Source organism: Macadamia integrifolia, chromosome 3 (genome assembly GCF_013358625.1).
Source record: "Macadamia integrifolia cultivar HAES 741 chromosome 3, SCU_Mint_v3, whole genome shotgun sequence".
Lineage (NCBI taxonomy): Eukaryota > Viridiplantae > Streptophyta > Magnoliopsida > Proteales > Proteaceae > Macadamia > Macadamia integrifolia.
Genome location: NC_056559.1, coordinates 9,086,890 through 9,105,026, shown reverse-complemented (window position 1 = coordinate 9,105,026; position 18,137 = coordinate 9,086,890). Strand labels below are relative to the sequence as shown.

The 18,137-nt window shown below is 41.4% G+C and overlaps 1 non-coding gene across 1 annotated transcript; it reads left to right on the top strand.

The window, feature by feature from the left end:
• Positions 1-7,788: 7,788 nt before the first annotated feature.
• On the top strand, positions 7,789-7,895 carry LOC122075029. Its single transcript, XR_006139166.1, has one exon. It is a non-coding gene; the product is annotated as a small nucleolar RNA R71 (small nucleolar RNA).
• The last annotated feature ends 10,242 nt before the right edge of the window (positions 7,896-18,137 follow it).

Sequence of the window (18,137 nt, the reverse complement as noted above, 5' to 3'; positions counted from 1 at the left end):
CATCCTTCACACTTTCAATGTCTTATAGGATGGTTCTAACCTAAATCTAGGTTAGATTCAAGTGATGGGAAACCAACCATCTTACCTTCTTTGCTCAAGAACACCTTCAAACCCTCAAAATCACTTCAAACCCACAATACTTCTCCAATCTTGTCAATACCTCTTCAAATCCTTCAAGATCAACACATAAATCATCTATTAAACCTTAGATTCATCATTTCAAAAGGGATTTACAAGATCTCAAGAAACCCTACTCGAATCAAGGGTTTATGCTTGGTATGGTGAATGTTTAAGAAACCCAACTTTGCTTACCTCTAAATGTAGATCTAGAGTTGAAAATCACTCTCCCTGCGCCGGAATGGGAAGATCAAGCTTCGACGCCGCTGAAATCCTTCTCTTCTTCCTCTTCCTTCTCTTCCCTTCTTCTTCCCTTTCTTTTCTCTCTCCTCTTTACTATCCTCACCAATGTATGGGTGTCATAAATGAAAGGAAAAGAAAATCATAATTGCTATATATATATATATATATACTTCCTAAATAACTGAATAGTTCACATGGATGGGTCACTCAGGTGGGTGGCTGCGCCCACCTGTCCGCCCACCTGAGGGCCAAAACTTAGGATTTTGATAGAGTTCGGGCCTCGGCGCGAACCCCACCCTTGGCATACGATGTAATATATGTACACACCTTAATATACGGCTACAATACCTGATTTATCCGTACATGGCCTTATGATAGGTGAATGTACACGGCTTGGGTACTCCTGTCTCTTCTTGCACTGGCTCGGACTTGTCGAGCCAGCCAGTGTTTAAGGTCACCCTTGCCATCATAGTCCATAAGGAGCCTGCTCTAACTCTCTCCGGTTCGGGTCCTACATAGTTAAACCGGTTCAACCATGTAATCAGATCGGGTTTAAGAAGTAGGGTATTACAATTCAGACATTGGAGGACCTAGTCTGAGCATGTGCCTTGGATATAAGTTATAGTTGGGATGAGCACATTTCCCTTATTGAGTTCTCCTACAACAATAATAATTAGGCCACCATAAGAATGTCCCCATTCGAGGCATAGTATGGTAGGAAGTGCTGGACTCCACTCTATTGGGATGAGGTTGGTGAGCAACACATTTTGGGTCTAAACTTGATACAGGCTACTAGTGAGAAGGTGAATGTGATCAGAGAAAAGATCATGGCAGCTCAGTCCAGGCAGAAAAGCTATACAGGTGTTAGGAGGAAACATCTGGAGTTTGGTGTTGGAGGCAAGGTCTTCTTACGGATCTCCCTAGTTAAAGGGGTGATGCAGTTCTGTAAAAAGGGAAATCTTAGTCCAAGGTTTATGGGACCGTATGATGTACTAGAGAGGATCGGACTGATAGCTTACTGGATAGCTTTACCACCAGAGTTGGAAGGTACACATGATGTCTTCCATGTGTCTATGTTGAGGAAGTACGTTCCCAACCCCACTCACGTCTTGACTTACATACCCCGTGAGTTGGACGAGGATTTTGCCTACGTGGAGTATCCAGAGAAGATTGTCGATCAGAAGGACCAGTATCCTAGATTGTTTGATTTGCCAGGTATATTCAATTTCGATGATGAAATTCTTGTAAGGTGGGGGGGATAAAATTCAATTTGAAACTGCTGTGATAGGCCTTAGATCAGAGATCAAAAGTACGATCGGGTTTTGGCTCGTAGCTATATATTACCAAAGGGTTAAAGATGACCCCACATGTTCGTGCATTACGTGCCTATCTAACTGGAGGGGATTCATACCTTTCGATCCTAGACGGTAAGTGACCTGACTCCCCACACTTGATTTTCAGCATGCATCATAATTGCCAAAAGGCTTTGAGCATGTCTAAGGACAACCACCCGTGCGAGACCAACCCTGGGACTGTAAGTTGTCAAGACAGCTTGTATTGTAAATTGTTAAGATAGCAAGCTGTCATGACCACTGAAAACAAGCCACCAGAAGCAGCCTGGGTCTAGATCCGGTGCCTATTTTCAGTGGGTTGACAAACTACTGTCAAGGTTTTGTGCCCGTGGTTCCTACCACACACATCGTAAATGATTTCAGATGATCACAAATCATCCTCCACACCTTCCTCGTGATGTGAGCACTTTACGAACCTAAATAATCGGGTCCTTGTGCCCTGAATTTCATTTTAACCCGATCGGTTCAAAAGGGGTCCAAACAAACAGACCCTGAGGCCCACTTAAGTTTTAAGTTGGAAAATGAGGATTCATTTTCTTATTTTTCTTGTGCCCAACATAGGAGAGGAGAGAAAGAGGAGAGGAAGGAAGAAGAAGAGGAAGAAGGAGAAGGTTGGAGGCCTACCTTGGTGTCGACTGTCACATTGCTGTTGGAATCGCTGCCGGAGGTAAGTACAACCTCCTATACCACTCTCTCTCTTCATTTTGACCTAATTAGGGCTAGGTATGGATGGGATCCTAATGTACAAATCATGTTAAGGTTGTAGGATGAGTGTTCTACCCTCCTGGTGTTGTTGTCGAGCTCGAACCAAGCCTGATGAGCTCCAGCAACATGTAATGCCAGAAGACCAACTAGGGTTTCAATCGTTTGATCGGTATATCTCCTAAATGGTTTGATGGAATTGGAATTTCCTTGGCTTAGAATGATGCTAGGAACATACCCTACAAACTCCACAGAACAAATCCCGATGATCAGGCTTGAGCCAGAAAACCCCAAAATAGTTGGACTGACCTGAACCACCACCAGAAACAGCCCACCGGATCCACTGGGTCTATTTCTAGTGGTATGTTTTCAGTGAACATGGAGCCTTATGCTCTCTACCACTCCACCTGAAATAGGACTGATATTTTCGATGGAAATGCCCTGTTTTCGGTGGTTGTTTTCGATGACAGTACTATCATTTAGGATCAGTGTCTGTACCCTTTGGGTGTGATCTGTGTGGGTCCCTCCCGATGTTCTCAATGTGTACTAATGTACGATTCCTTTGTGTCTAGGATAGTGACATGCACGTGCCCAGAAGCCAAAATTGAATTGATTGATCGGTGGCCGTACTTGAACCTGAACACACCCAATTATAAAATAGGCGAGGGATAGACTGTGCTTATTTTTGGAATGTTTATTATTATTAAATTGCTCACAAGCTTAGACTTATATGTTTAATTGAAATTTCTCAAATGCTTTGATGATATATTACATTGTCATTTACGATTATGATTTGAATTGTATGGAGATGTATGAGGGGATCCAGTGTGGCCAAGGTGATACCGGTACCGTGATTGCCGTATGTTTGGCTGTGTGTGTGTGAGACAGAATCCGACGTGGCCAAGGTGGTACTGGTGCCGTGATTACCTTATGTATGTTATATTCATGCAATGATTATGTGCATTAGAGTTAGTTGTATTCGTGGGTTACACTTTGTGGCCAAGGTCTCGCTGGTATCGTGTACCCCGGGACTACATTTGGAAATGGATGCGCTTTGTGGCCGATGATTGGTATCGGTGTCTCATAGTCCATACTCAACTGTGTTATGTATGCTAGATTAGGTAAACGGTCTTGGGTTTCACTTTGTGGCCAAGGTCCCTCTGGTATCGTGTACTTGGGATTGTATTTGGAGATGGATTACACTTTGTGGCTGAGGTCTTAGAGGTATCGTGTAATTCATACTAACTGTATCACTATGAAGGCATGTAGCATATATGTGGTTAGGTATCACTCCCTATGCTACGAACCCTTACCAATATGGGTTAAGGTGTTGGATAACCCATTATCGTATGTTCGATGTGCCTTTCTGGAATGCAACACCTGTGGTACGATGTGATTGTAGCCGGAGGTGGGAACCTATTCGGCTTGGCCGATGTGTTACCGGTGTCGTGACTAGTAGGAGGAGGTTATCAGGGGTTTACTGGGTGACCCATGGAATCATACGGGGACCGACAAGCTTCTATTCATGGCTAAGGTTTGTATCCTTATGTAGTCGATGTCGATTTCAAAATGAAGGATACAACCTAATGCGCCGTAGTAGCATTTACCAAACTTAGTTTGTATTGTTAGGTGGATAATAAATAAATGAACTGCATCACAAGCATCATGGACTATATGTTTAATTTCTGTAATCATGCATCATAAATTATTACTGCTATTGTCTTGCTTGGATGTGTTTTATTCCACCCCTCACTGAGCAAGTTGAAAAGCTCACCCCATGCATACACCCCTTTCTAGATGATGATGCAGGTACCGTGGTGCTAATAGCGGGTGACCCAGTATCTTTTAGGTTAGAGTATGATGTGAGCGACTGGTGGATGCCAGAAGCAGATGAGCACGATCAGGACTGTGCTTACGACCACTGTGCTTATGCCACACTGTGAGATTGTACATCATATTTTGATACTTTTGGGTATAACTATGGATTGTACATTGTTTTTGAGATATATATTATACGTCATGGATGAATGTAACAGAATAACTCGGTTATTGCTATTATATTATCGTTAACTTTTCCCTATTTTATTTGTGATTCTACTACTATACTCTGATTCCACTGCTTATGTTGGTTTGTGAGGTGAGATTGTGAAAATGTTAGGGTACTGCTATCAAAGATCCTAGTAGATTTGTAAGACAAGTATGTGTCTTACTCACACAGCTAGTATTCCTAATAGTAAGTTGGGTCTACTGGAATTGGGGTGTGACATTACTGGTAGCCAGAAATGGTCTTCCTAAATTTATTGGGATCTCACCCTTGGTTGAGAAGTGCTTGGTATCTAACACAATGAAATCAACAGGAAATATAAATTCCCCCACTTTAAGTAAGACATCCTCAACCATCCCTCTAGGAATCTTAACAGACATATCTGCCAACTGAAGAGTGGTTCCAGTGGCTTTCAATTCTCCCAATCCTAGTTGCTTATACACATGGTAAGGCAAAAGATTCACACTTGCGCCAAGGTCAAGTAATACATGCTCAATGTAGGTGTTGCCTATGATACAAGCAATAGTAGGGCTCCTTAGATCCTTATACTTGGTGGCTATAGGTTGAGTAATTATGGAACAAATGTTATTTGCCAAGAATGCCTTTTTGGGTACACTAGTGATACGTTTGTGAGTACACAAATCTTTCAGAACTTAGCATAGGCGGGGATCTGGGATATGGCATTCAGAAGAGGGATGTTCACTTCTACCTTTTTGAAGACTTATAAAATCTTGTCAATGGAAATAGTCTTCTTTTTATTTACCAAGTGATTAGGAAAGGGGACAGGTGGAACATAAGGACTGTTAGGAATTTCCTCTTTTTCAGAAGAATCATTTTTGGTTTCCTCAACCAAATCTTCTTTAGTTGCTTTAGGTTCATCAGACGAACTTGAAACAGAAGGCACACTTGTGTTCTCAACAGAAGGAGAGTTAATAGGAGTAATAGATGGGAAAGATTTGGGAATACTCTGTTGGTACTCTCGGCCACTCCTAAAGGCATAAATAGCATTACAATGGTTGGAGGGCCCTTGTTGGGTCTGACTTTGTACAACATTCAGTGATGCATTAGTGGGTGCTTGTGAACTAACAGGCTACTGCCTAAGGTTAGGCTTTGGTCGACTGCAAAATGTTCCCTTCTCCCTCTCATGCAGAATTGAGATAACTTGGGTGAGTTCTCTCATAAGATTTTGATGGTTTATCATAAGGAGGGCCATATTCTTTTCCAAATCATGATTCTAGTAACCTCTGTCACACCCCACTTCCAGTAGACCCAACTTACCGCATATGACTACCAGTGGTGTCAGTAAGACATGTACCTGTCTTATGAACCTACCAGGATCTCTGATTGTAGTACCTTAACATTTCACAATCTCACATCACAAACCAACCAAAATCAGCGTAGTCATCAATAAAATGGGAAAATATCTAATGATAATATAATATCATAACCAAGTTATTCTGTTACAATTTTTCTAAAACTGATAAACATTAATTTCAAAATATACCATCCACAGTCTATGTCAAAAATGATCAAAAGTACGTTGCACATCTCATGGTGCAGAGTAAGTATAGTGGTCGCAAGCATAGTCTTGATCATACTCCTCTACTTTTGGTGTCCGCCAGTCGCTCACACCATACTCTGACCCAGAGGATAATGGGTCACATGCCATCAGCACAATGGTACCTGCATTATTCTAAAAAGGGGTGTATACATGGGGTGAGCTTTTCAACTCACTCAATGAGGGGTGGAGTTCATGCACATCCAAGCATAGCAGTCGTATAAATAATTTATGATGCACGATTTTAGAAATTAAACACATAGTCCATGATGCTTATGATGTAATTTATTTATTTTATTATCCACCTAACAATACAAACTAAGTCTGGTAAATGCTACTATAGCACATTAGGTTGTATCCCTAGTCCCTGAACCACCATCGACTACACAACGATACAAACCCTAGCTGTGATTAGAAGCCTGCCAGTCCCTGTATGTGACCATGGTTTTCAGGAGTTTGCTGGGTGACCCATGGTTGCATACGGGGACCGACAGGCTTTTAATCATGGCTAGGGTTTGCATCGCTGTGTAGTCGATGGTAGTTTTGGGACCAGGGAAATAGCCTAATGTGCTATAGTAGCATTTACCAGACTTAGTTTATATTGTTAGGTGGATAATAAAATAAATAAATTATCATGCATCATAAATTAATTATGCGACTACTATGCTTGGATGTGCATAAACCCCACCCCTCACTGAGCAAGTTGGAAAGCTCACCCCACACATACACCGCTTTTTAGATGATGATGCAGGTACCATTGTGCCGATGGCATTGGACCCATTCATTATCCTCTAGGCCGGAGTACTGTGTGAGTGATTGGAGGACACCAAAAGTGGAGGAGCATAATCAAGACTATGCTTGCACTGTGCTTATGCCACACCATGAGATGTGCAACGTACTTTTGATCCTTTTAACATAGACTGTGGATGGTATATTTTGGAATTAATGTTTATAAGTCTTGGATAAATTGTAACAAAATAACTTGGTTATGATAGTATATTATCATTAGATAGTTCCCCATTTTATTGATGACTCTGCTATTATACTCTGACTCCGCTACTTTTGGTTGGTTTGTGTTGTGAGATTGTGAAATGTTAAGGTACTGCGATCAAAGATCCTGGTAGATTCGTATGATAGGTACGTGTCTTACTCACATCACTGGTAGTCCTATGCGGTAAGTTGGGTCTACTGGAAGTGGGGTGTGACAGCTTCTCTAATGTTGGTAAACCCAGGGGTTGCTGATAAGCTGATAGGAGAGGGTGCCTAGGAAGTCTAGCCTGAGGTCCTACATTTGGCCTAGGAAAAATATTTGGAGCAAAAGGCTATTACAAAAGGAGGTCTTTGAGGTGTAGGTTGACCTTGATTATGGAAATTGGAAGTCCCTGCTTAGTTGCCCTGATTCCAGGAGAAATTTGGGTGATTTCTCCATCCTAGATTGTTGGTGTTAACTATATAGATTATTTTGATATAAGACATTAACACTTTCATTAGAAGTGCCCCTAGTGCTGTTGGGGCATTCTTCTATGACATATCAAGGGGACTGGCACCAAGCACACATCTTAATCAAATTTACTGATGATGGCTCTCTTGGAACAATAGCCTCAATTCTCTTAATTAGGCTATCCAAATGGGCTTCCTTGGCAAGTAAGAATTCCCATGCCTCTCCTTCATTTGTAAAGGATGTGAATCCCCCAAGGCATATAGACTCTATCATTTGTTTAGTTGGGTAATCACTAGCCTCATAAATAATCTGATATAAATGCCATAAGTCTAGGCCATGGTGAGGGCATTCTTGGAGTAGATCCTTGAATCTCTCCATAAGTTTAGAAAAGGACTCACCAGGCTTCTCCCTTAACTAGAGGATATCACTTCTAAGCTTATTGGTCTTGTGAGTTGGGAAAAACTTCTTGAGGAAGACAACTATGAATTTCTCCCATTTGGTTATAGAATTTGTGAGTAACCCATACAACCACTCCTTATCTTGGTCTTTTAATGTAAAAGTGATGAACCTAAGCTAAATAGCATCATTAGAAAGCTGTTGGACTTTAATTAGAACACATACCTCTTCAAATTTCCTAAGGAATAGGTATGCATCCTTAGAGGGCAGCCCATGAAAATGGGGCAATAAAGTGATGAACTGATATTTAAGCTTATAATTATTACCCTGGGCTTGTGGTAGAACTATGCAAAAAGGTTGGGTTGTTCTAGCAGGATAGAACTATCTTTCAGAGATTTAGGTGGAGGATTTTGTTGTTGGTTTCTCATATTGAAAGATACTAAAGAGATTAAACGTATAGGGTCACTACTTGTTGGATCTCTTCTTTCTAACATATTCGCACTATTACGTACCTACCCAGCACTCATGCAACAGAACACTATCCACAACTAGAATAAGAAAAACCACAAGCACAAAAGAATTAAAAAAAATTTTAAAATTTTTTTCTGATTTTTTTTTAGAGCTTACCAGCAGTGATCGGGGGTTGCTTAGGTCAATTCGTGAGGTACTACTATAGGGAAAAACCTGTCCTTATCATAGTGTGAGGCTTGGCGACCTCCACCGATACAACTATTATTGTAAGTTTTTCTTCTCAGGAATTCAATAAAAGGAAAAGAAAAACAAAACAAAGGAAACAAAGTACTCCAATTTACCAATAGAAAGAGAAAAATAACATGGAATTGTCTCCTCAGCAACGGTACCAAAAACTTGTTTGAGATTTAAAAAGTAACCACAAGCGTATGGATCAGTGTAGCTAATGGGTCGAACACAAGGAGAGCAACCACTTTATTTCTGGCTTCTTAAAGTAATGCGAAAGTGATTTAATTAATTATAGTGATCTACTTCTAACTACCGCCCAAAACCAATGCATCTAAGAATTTAAATAATCAAACCACGCAGATAAAAAGTAACTAAAATTAAAAACTAAAAATGAGGATGGTTCTTTGGCTAAGAGGGGCAGAGCCAATGCATACACTAGTCGTGAACCTTGGGGGAATGGAAAAACAATAATGTAAAAACTAAAAGTAAAATCCTAAGTTAAAAAGGAAAGGGCAGTCAGAAAAGGGAATGAGAGAGGGGAGAGAAGACTTATGAGAAGCCTACCTCCCTAAACTTCAATACTTGAACTTGAAAACTTGAAAACTTGGTTGAGATTTGGAATACTACCAGTACTAGAGAAGACAAACCTGAACTTGAAAAATTGAACTTAAAAAAGAGGCTCGACAGCTTGTTCTTGTCACTTAGAACTAAACCTAGAACAAGAAAGTAAACTTATAATTGAATAAAATAAAACCATGAACATAAAAGAAACTTGCATTTATTAAATAGAACTCCATTATATAAGTGCATAAACCAAAAGCAAAAGCAAAGAACTAGAGAAGAACAAAACCTAGAGGGCAAAAGAGACTAAAGAAAATCCTAAGAGTCGTCCACTCCTTGTTTGAGTGTGTTCCTTATATAGGGGATGGAGGTAGGTTTAGGAGAACAAGTTGGTTTGGAATACTACCAGTACTAGAGATGACAAACCTGAACTTGAAAAATTGAACTTAAAAAAGAGGCTCGACAGCTTGTTCTTGTCACTTAGAACTAAACCTAGAACAAGAAAGTAAACTTATAATTGAATAAAATAAAACCATGAACATAAAAGAAACTTGCATTTATTAAATAGAACTCCATTATATAAGTGCATAAACCAAAAGCAAAAGCAAAGAACTAGAGAAGAACAAAACCTGGGCAAAAGAGACTAAAGAAAATCCTAAGAGTCGTCCACTCCTTGTTTGAGTGTGTTCCTTATATAGGGGATGGAGGTAGGTTTAGGAGAACAAGTTGGTTTCCTAGTTGGACTCTAAAATACTGAGGTGGCAGCAAAAGAGAGTGAAGAGATAAGGGAGAGAAAAGAAAGGGAAGAAAAATCATATGGAGAGGGAGAGGTATCCAACAATTTGGGTGTGATTGGGGGCATCCACAACAGCATATTCCATATGTTATTGATGAGGTGGACGAGAGAGAAGAGAGAGATCGTGTGGGAGAAGAGGAGATCCAACGATTTTGGGTTTGCTTTTTCCCTATTTTTTCTCTCTTTTTTTTTTCTTCTTTTATTTATTTTCTCTTTCCTTTTCCAACTTGTGCAGCAACTCCCTTTGTTTCTTCTTTTATTTATTTTCTGTCTCCTTTTCCAACTTGCGCATCCAAGAGGTTCGAACTTGAGACCTCCTGGTGAATAAGGGATTTTTGCACACCACAACTCACTAACTACGCTAGATAGTTATTGTTACCAAAAAAGAATCTTCAATCATTCAAGGGGGTCCATCGATCCATGTTGGCATTTGAAATATTCCTTGTACACCTGGGACAACTGCAAACGGGCTGGTTCTGCATCTCAGTTTAGTTTTGATCCATTTTTTTTTCCCAAAAAGAATAATCACTTGTACGGATGATCAAACGAATGTGTACTTTAATGCAACACGTCAATCTTGCTCATAATTTCGTCCTCTTCGCAACCATGAAAAGAAACTGGACCTCTTTATGTGTAAATTTGGATATATGGCACTCGATAGGCCTTAAGACCTTTAAAATACAAAACCTGTAAAAAGAGAGTAAAACCTAAGGTAGCTCCATTCTAAATATATAAAAATGAATGCTTTACTACCTAAGATTTCACCCATTAATGTGCTCATGCAGAGCTTAATCTAAGTCTGGTGAGCTCCGGTAACATTTATGATGAAATGACCATCTAGGATTTTGATCATTTGATCGATGTATCTCCCAAATGGCCTAATGGAATTGGGATCTCTTTAGCTTGAAGTGATGCTAGGAACACCCCTACAAACTCCATGGAACAAATCCCAGTGATCAGGTATGAGCCAGAAAGCCCTAAATGACTTGGCCATTTTCTGTGTTTCCAATGGAAACAAACACTGGAAACACCTGGGCCTGAATCCGGTGGGTTGTTTCTGGTGAAGAGAAAGCTCTTTATGAGCTCTCTGTTTTCACCACCAGATTCACATCTGATAATCTGGTGGGTTCTAACCCTAGTTTCGGTGACTGAATCCGGTGACCTGTACTATCCAAGTTGAACAATGTCTGACTCCTTTGGGGGTAAGCCTATGGTTTCTCCCCGATGTTCCCGACACGCAATAACACCCAAATGTGTTTGTGTCTAGGATAGAGACGTGCACATACCCGGAGTCCAGAATTGAATTGAACAGTCGGTGGCTATACTTAGAACCTGATCCATTCAAACTTAATCAAGGTGAGGGATGGTTGACTTTTATTTTGGGATTGTTTAATTATTATAGAATTGCTCGCATGTGTAGGATTTTCACATGATTATTTAAATTTCTTAAATGATGATGATGTTCTATAACATGTTATATTTTGATGAACATGATAAGAAATGTATGTTGTGAGACAGAGTCTGGTGTGGACGAGGTGGTACCGGTGCCGTGATTACTGTATGCTTTTTACATTCATGCAGTGATTATGTGCATTAAATTAGATGTAGTTGCGGACTACACTTTGTGGCTAATGGGTTCCCATTATCATGTACTCCAGGACTACACTTGGAAATGGATACGCTTCGTGGCTGATAGGAATCCCGGTGTTGCATAGACCATACTCAATTGCCTTATATGCTAGAATAGGTATATAGTCATGGGTTACACCTTGTGGCCAATGGTATTCTGGTATCTTGTATCCCGGGACTATACTTGGAAATGGACTCGCTTCGTGGTGGATGGTGATTCCAGAGTTGCGTGGTCCATACTAACTATATCATTATAAAAGGCATTTAGGATGTTATGATTAGGTGACATTCCCCATACTATGTCCCCTCGCCAACAAGGTGTAAGGTGTTAGATAGCCCAATGGTGGTATGTTCGATGAACCTTCCCAGAATGCCACACCCACGGTATGATGTGATTGTTACTGGAGGTGGGAACTAGTTCATCGTGGCCAATGGTGATCCCGGTGTCGTGACTGCTAGGAGGGGGTTATCAAGGTTTTGCTGGGAGACTAATGGATACATCTCAAGACCGACAGACTCCTAATCACGGCTAGGGCTTGTATCATTATGTAGTCGATGGTGGTTCTAAGACTAGGGATACAGCCTAATGTGTCATAGTAGCATTACCAAACTTAGTTGTATTGTTAGGTGGTTTAATAATCAAATGAATTGCATCATTTGCATCATGGACTATGTGTTTAATTTTTGTATTCATGACACCTTGGAATATTATATTTGTGAATGTTGTGCTTGGTTGTGCATGAACCCCACCCCTCACTGAGCAAGTTGGAAGCACACCCCATGTATATTCCCCCTTTTAGATGATGATGCAGGTATAGTAGTGCTGCTAGGTGGTGACTTGACCTTGGCGGGACCTGACTATAGTGTTGGTGATTGGTGGATGCCAGAAGTCAGTGAGCACGATCAGGATTGTGCTTGTGACTACTGTGTATATGCGGCACCATGAGATGTACAACATATTTTTGATATTCTGATACTGACCTGGTGATTTTATATTTTAGGCTTATTATGTATAAGTTCTGAATTGTGTAATGGAATAACTTGGTTATGTTTATATGATATCACTAGATGTTCCCCATTTTAATTATGATTCTACTATTATACTCTGATTCCGCTGCAGTTGGATTGGTTCATGTTGTGAGATTGTTTATGTTAAGGTACTACTATCAGAGATCCTGGTAGGTTTGTAAGATGGGTACGCATCTTACTCACACCACTGGTATTCCTAATGGTAAGTTGGGTTTACTGGAATTGGGGTGTAACGGGGCTTCCACATGCTAGTCTAGGGGATTCAGGGCTATTGATTATAGGAAAGAAATTTGCTGCTCTTTCAATTTTGCAAAGACATTAGTACTTGATTCTTCACTTTTTCGAGGCTGGGCTTCCATGTGTCAGTCTAGGGGACTCAGGACTGTCAATTATAGGAAAGAAATTCTCTGCTCTTTCAATCCTACAAAAGACGTTAGTGCTTAATTCTTGACTTTTCCTAGGCTAGGCTTCCATGTGCCAGTCTAGGGGATTGGTCTTAGGCCACTTCGACCATAGGACTGGCTATCTCCACCTTGTCTCCCTAGGTTGGGTCACTCAGACTGGTCTAGGCAAATCAGTCTTAGGCCACTTCGACCATGGGACTAGCTATCTCCATCTTGTCTCCCTTGGTCGGTTCACTTGGACCAGTCTAGGAAAATTGATCTTAGGCCACTTGGACCATGGGACCAGCTATCTTGGGTTTGGAAAATACATTGAATCTTGACCTCTTGGGGCTGATTCAATGGAATTAGGCCACCTATGATTGGATCAATGATTCCTTCTTCTTTGATTCTTGTTCTTTAATCTTTGATTTTGATTCTTGAATTTGGAGCTTTGAATTGGAATCTTGATTAGCTTTTGACTTGAATTTGATTTGAATTTTGGGATTTTGCATTTGACTTGATTTGATTTGAATTTTGGGATTTTGCATTTGACTTGAATTTGATTTGAATTTTGGGATTTTGCATTTGACTTGAATTTGATTTGAATTTTAGGATTTTACATTTGACTTGAATTTGATTTGAATTTTGCATTTTCTGGTGGGATTCTTTGATTTGTGCCTCGAAATTGGAATTTTGATGGGAATTTCCATATATTTTTTTTAAATCCGAATATTTTGGACAATGAAATGGTCCCCCCTCCCACTCACTTCTCATTTCCAATTTTCTGGGTTAAGAGTGAGTTTTGGGTGGGTTAGCTCGGTTTTTCAGAATTCTTTGAAGTTCTTCAAACTTCGTTTGAAGCACTTCGGAGATCTTCATCCTTCCTTTGAAGATCTTCAAAGTTCTTGAGGAGGGAGCTATTTGGTGAATTTGAAATCATTTTAGACTTTTCTATAAATTTAAAACTTTTTTTGGGGTTCTTTGTAATTTTGAAAAATTATGGCGGAAAGGAGGAAAAGACCCTCAGAAGGAGCCTCCTAGATGGTATAGCGAGCCGTGACCCCCCGGCTGGGGGAGGCAAGAGTTTTTCGAAATGGTACACCTGACAGACTCTCCAGGGGACCCGAAAGCATATCTATAATTCCGTGTGGGGTACATAGGTAAATCTTCTTTTCCTTTTCATTATTTATTATTTTTTGAAAAAAAAAATCATGTATTTGTTATTATTGTTGTTCTCTTACCTTTTTTCTTTAGGTGCCCCTTGGGGGCAGGCCTTCGGCGTTAACCAGATATGGACACCCTAACACAGTCTGGGAGTGGTACTGAGTACTTCCCCACAAGGTCAAACATATTGTGGATGAATCTTAGCTAAGCCATTTGGCCTTGTTGGAGACCAAGAAGTTCAACCCCGGGTTGGTGGGAAGACTAATCGAGTGATGGTGGCCGAGCACCCATTCTTTTAATCTTCTCGTGGACGAGATCACTATTACACCCTTCTGCTTCTATGCCTTGATGGGTATACCATTTGGGAGTAGACCCTTAACTCTGCCTAAGACCATGGAAGTGGAGGATTTCATTGATTTGAACGGGATTGTGTGAGGGTAGCGGCTGGAGATGAGATCTCTCTTCCCCTTTGTTGGCGAAAAAGGGACTTGCATTAATTCCGTCTTCTCTCCTCTCTTTCTCTTTCATAAGGGAAGGGTGTGTCATGTGTGCTTACCCTATGGGCCCCACACCACAGTATCGTCACTCAGAGATACGTGGAGGCCTATTTTGCAAGAGTGTAAAGTTCATCATTTGAGATGGGGATTTGATGATGGTTCAATATGGGGATTGAGATCATACAAAAGGGTTTGGAGTCGCCACATAGGATTATGGGCCTAGAGCCTGGGGGTGGGCAAATTCCTGAGAAAAGGGCCCGAAAGATGGTCTGATCCAGAGATTTAGGGTAAGTGTCAGGTTGTAGAATTGGGAAGGTGTTAGGCACCCAACCTACCCGGTTCAACCGGTCTTCCTACTAGATGCTTAAGAAAGAACAATTTCCACAGTTATTCCTATTCCGCATGCTGGCTAAGTTATCACACATATATACATTGATTGAATTTAAATGACTATGTACACTAAAACAAGGTCTACAAAAAGTCTACATTATGCTAATTCTATTGAGAAATTATACCTAAGCTTGACCCCTGTTTCGGGTCAAGAGGGGTGGTCCCCTTGGTTGATCCTAGTACAAACTTTCTTGTGGATTCTCCTGGCTCAGGGGAAGATGGTCTTGACCTCCAACTTCATTTCTCGAGAGATGCTGACTGTGATAATATTAGGATAGCGTTCCAGCTAAGAACAGTCACTTTTAGATTTAAATTCTGATAGAGCTTCGACTAGGTAAGGCTATTTTTGGGCTTAGGCTGAGGTGCATTGTGATACCCTACTTTTTAAACCCGGTCTAATTACATGGTTGACCCGGTTTAACCATGTAGGACCCGAACCGGAAAGGGTTAAGGCAGGTTCCTTATGGACCATGATGGCAAGGGTAACTTTGAACACCGGTTGGCTGGACAAGTCCGAGTCACTGCTAGAGGAGACGGGTGTACCCAAGCCGTGTACATGCACATATCATACGGCCATGTACGAATGAAGCAGGTATGTAGTAGTATTCTAAAGCATATACGTACAATAGACCTTATGCCGAGAGTGAGATTCGTGCCGAGAGTTGAATTCCATAAAAATCCCACTTGTTGGCCAATTTTTGGCCCTCAGGTCGGCGGTCACAGGTGGGCGCGTCCGCCCACCAGAGTGACCCACCCATGTGATTACTTAGTTATTTTAGAGAGTATAAATAGCATTTATGAGTTTTCCATTTTCTCATTTATGACATTCGGGTGGTTGGTGAAAAGAGTAAAGAGGAGAGAGAAAAGGAAGGAGAAAAGAGAACGGAGAAGAGGAAAGGGGAGAAAGAGGAAGAACGAATGGATTGAAGTGGAGCCAAGGCTTGATCTTCCCATTCCGATGCCGAAAGAGTGATCCCCAACACGAGATCTACGTTTAGAGGTGAGCGAAGGCTATATTCCCTAAACTTTCACCATACCCAAGTAAAACCCTCGATTTGGGTAGTGGTTCTTGGGATCTTGTAGATTCCCCTTGAGATGATGAATCTAAGGTTTAATAGATGGTTTATGTGTTGATTTTGAAGGATTTGAAGAATTGTTTCCACGGTTGGAGGAGCATTAGTGATTTGAAGTGATTTTGGGGTTTTTGAACGAGTTCTTGAGCAAAGAAGGTAAGATGGCTTACATTCCTTAAATCTAACCTAGATCTAGGTTAGAACCATCTTATGAGACCTTGAATGTGTGGAGAATGGGTTTGGAAAAGCCCCATTTGATTCCCCAAAGGTTGGGGAAGGTTTCGGGGAAAAGTGGTGTTTTCCTGCCAAGACCGGTGGGCCAAATGGCTCGCCTGAGGGCACCCGCCTAAGAGGGCAGGCCCTCGGGGCCAACCGATGGGCCCTACCAGTGGACCAGTGGGCCAACCTGCCCACCGATCTTAGCAGGGCCAACCAACGGGCCAACCAATGGGCCAACCTTCCCACCGGTCTTAGCAGGCCCTCGGGGCCAATCGGCTGGCCAACCGGTGGGGCGACCTACCCACCGATCATGACCGGTGGGTCAGGACCAGTGGGTCAACCTACCCGCTGGTCATAATTGGTGGGTCATGACAGGTGGGTTGTCCCACCCACTTGTGAGGCTCCCGGCGTGATTTTACGTCCGAATGGACCCAAAACGGACGTGCGACCTTATTTTAGGATTCTAAACATGATTTTGTCATCAAATCTTGTTAGTTTTGACTCCAAAGTGGTGAAATACTAACCTCATTCACTTATGATAGGTTCACCAAAATTTACGTTTCTCGTGCCGGATCTCACCCGTACCGGGCATGAGTCTTTGTACATAACAAGTAAGTGGAGAGAGGACGTTTGGCCTTATTTTAAGGCTTGTTTGGAATTCATTTAATTGTATCTAGACTAGCCATGTCATCATGCAAATTACATGTAGCTTAGCCATTCTCATATTATTATGACATGTGTGTTGTGTTCTTTTCTCAATATCAAACGATGATGTGATTATGTGATGAACGATGATATCATAGTGCATAATGCATTAATAGAGTAGATGCCGTAGTCAGCTTGGAAACGAGTGCATTGGTGACCCGTGGAATGGGACGGAGGCACTATGTAATCGTACTATGTCATATAGGAGCATGTGGTGTAGGATTATCATCTTCCTGTGCTACAACTCTTCCCAACAGGGGTTGAGGTGTTGGGTTACCATTTGGGGAGAAATAGTAGTCGCAGTTATCGGGTCACTGTGGCAGTTAGACATACGCCCGGTGGGTCATTAGGACAGTCGGCAACCCCGGTGGTATATTCAAGAGGGCCAATCATACTGCTTTTAAATTGCTGAAGTCAGCACCTTTATTTTCTGTCATTTACTTTTATGTTGAGAGCCAGTGGTCGATATGCTTTACTTTTTTGAGTACTCACAGTGGGCCTTCTCCGACAGCCATATGGGCGTATCGCGGGATGGAGTTCGCAGGTCGTACCCGGAGTATACGCGCACTGTGGTTGTAGTAGCACTAAACCAAAGACTTAGTAATGTTGTTTAGGTGGATGTGATGAAAAATGGATTGCATAGCATGTAGTGCATATGATTGTGATTGTTGTGTGGACTGCTGTGTGGTCCTTCTTTTCACTTACTGAGCTAGTGAGCTCATCCCACGTGTGCACCCCTTTTAGAGGATTTTGCAGGTCATCAACCTGAAGAGAAAGGGTCGGGCCCCACAGTTGAATTCCCTGAAGAGGATTGGTGGGTCCCCAAGGAATTAGAGCACCGCAAGAATTGCTCGTGCGAGGGCTATGCTGCGGGACCGCAGTTTTGACACCGAGCTGAGCTTTACTCTTTGATTATTTTTTATGATCCCTTTTGTGTACTTGATATGTAAATTGTATTCTTTTTGTGTAAATATCATGCCTGCGAGCCCACATGTACTTAACTATGTACTACAATTTGGGTATCAAATATAATGGGGATATTTATAGGTAAATTAAGTCTTCCGCTGAACTATTGAACATTTTCTTAGTTGTGTGTATGCTGTGGTTGGATACTGTATCAGATGATCCTGGCAGGTTTG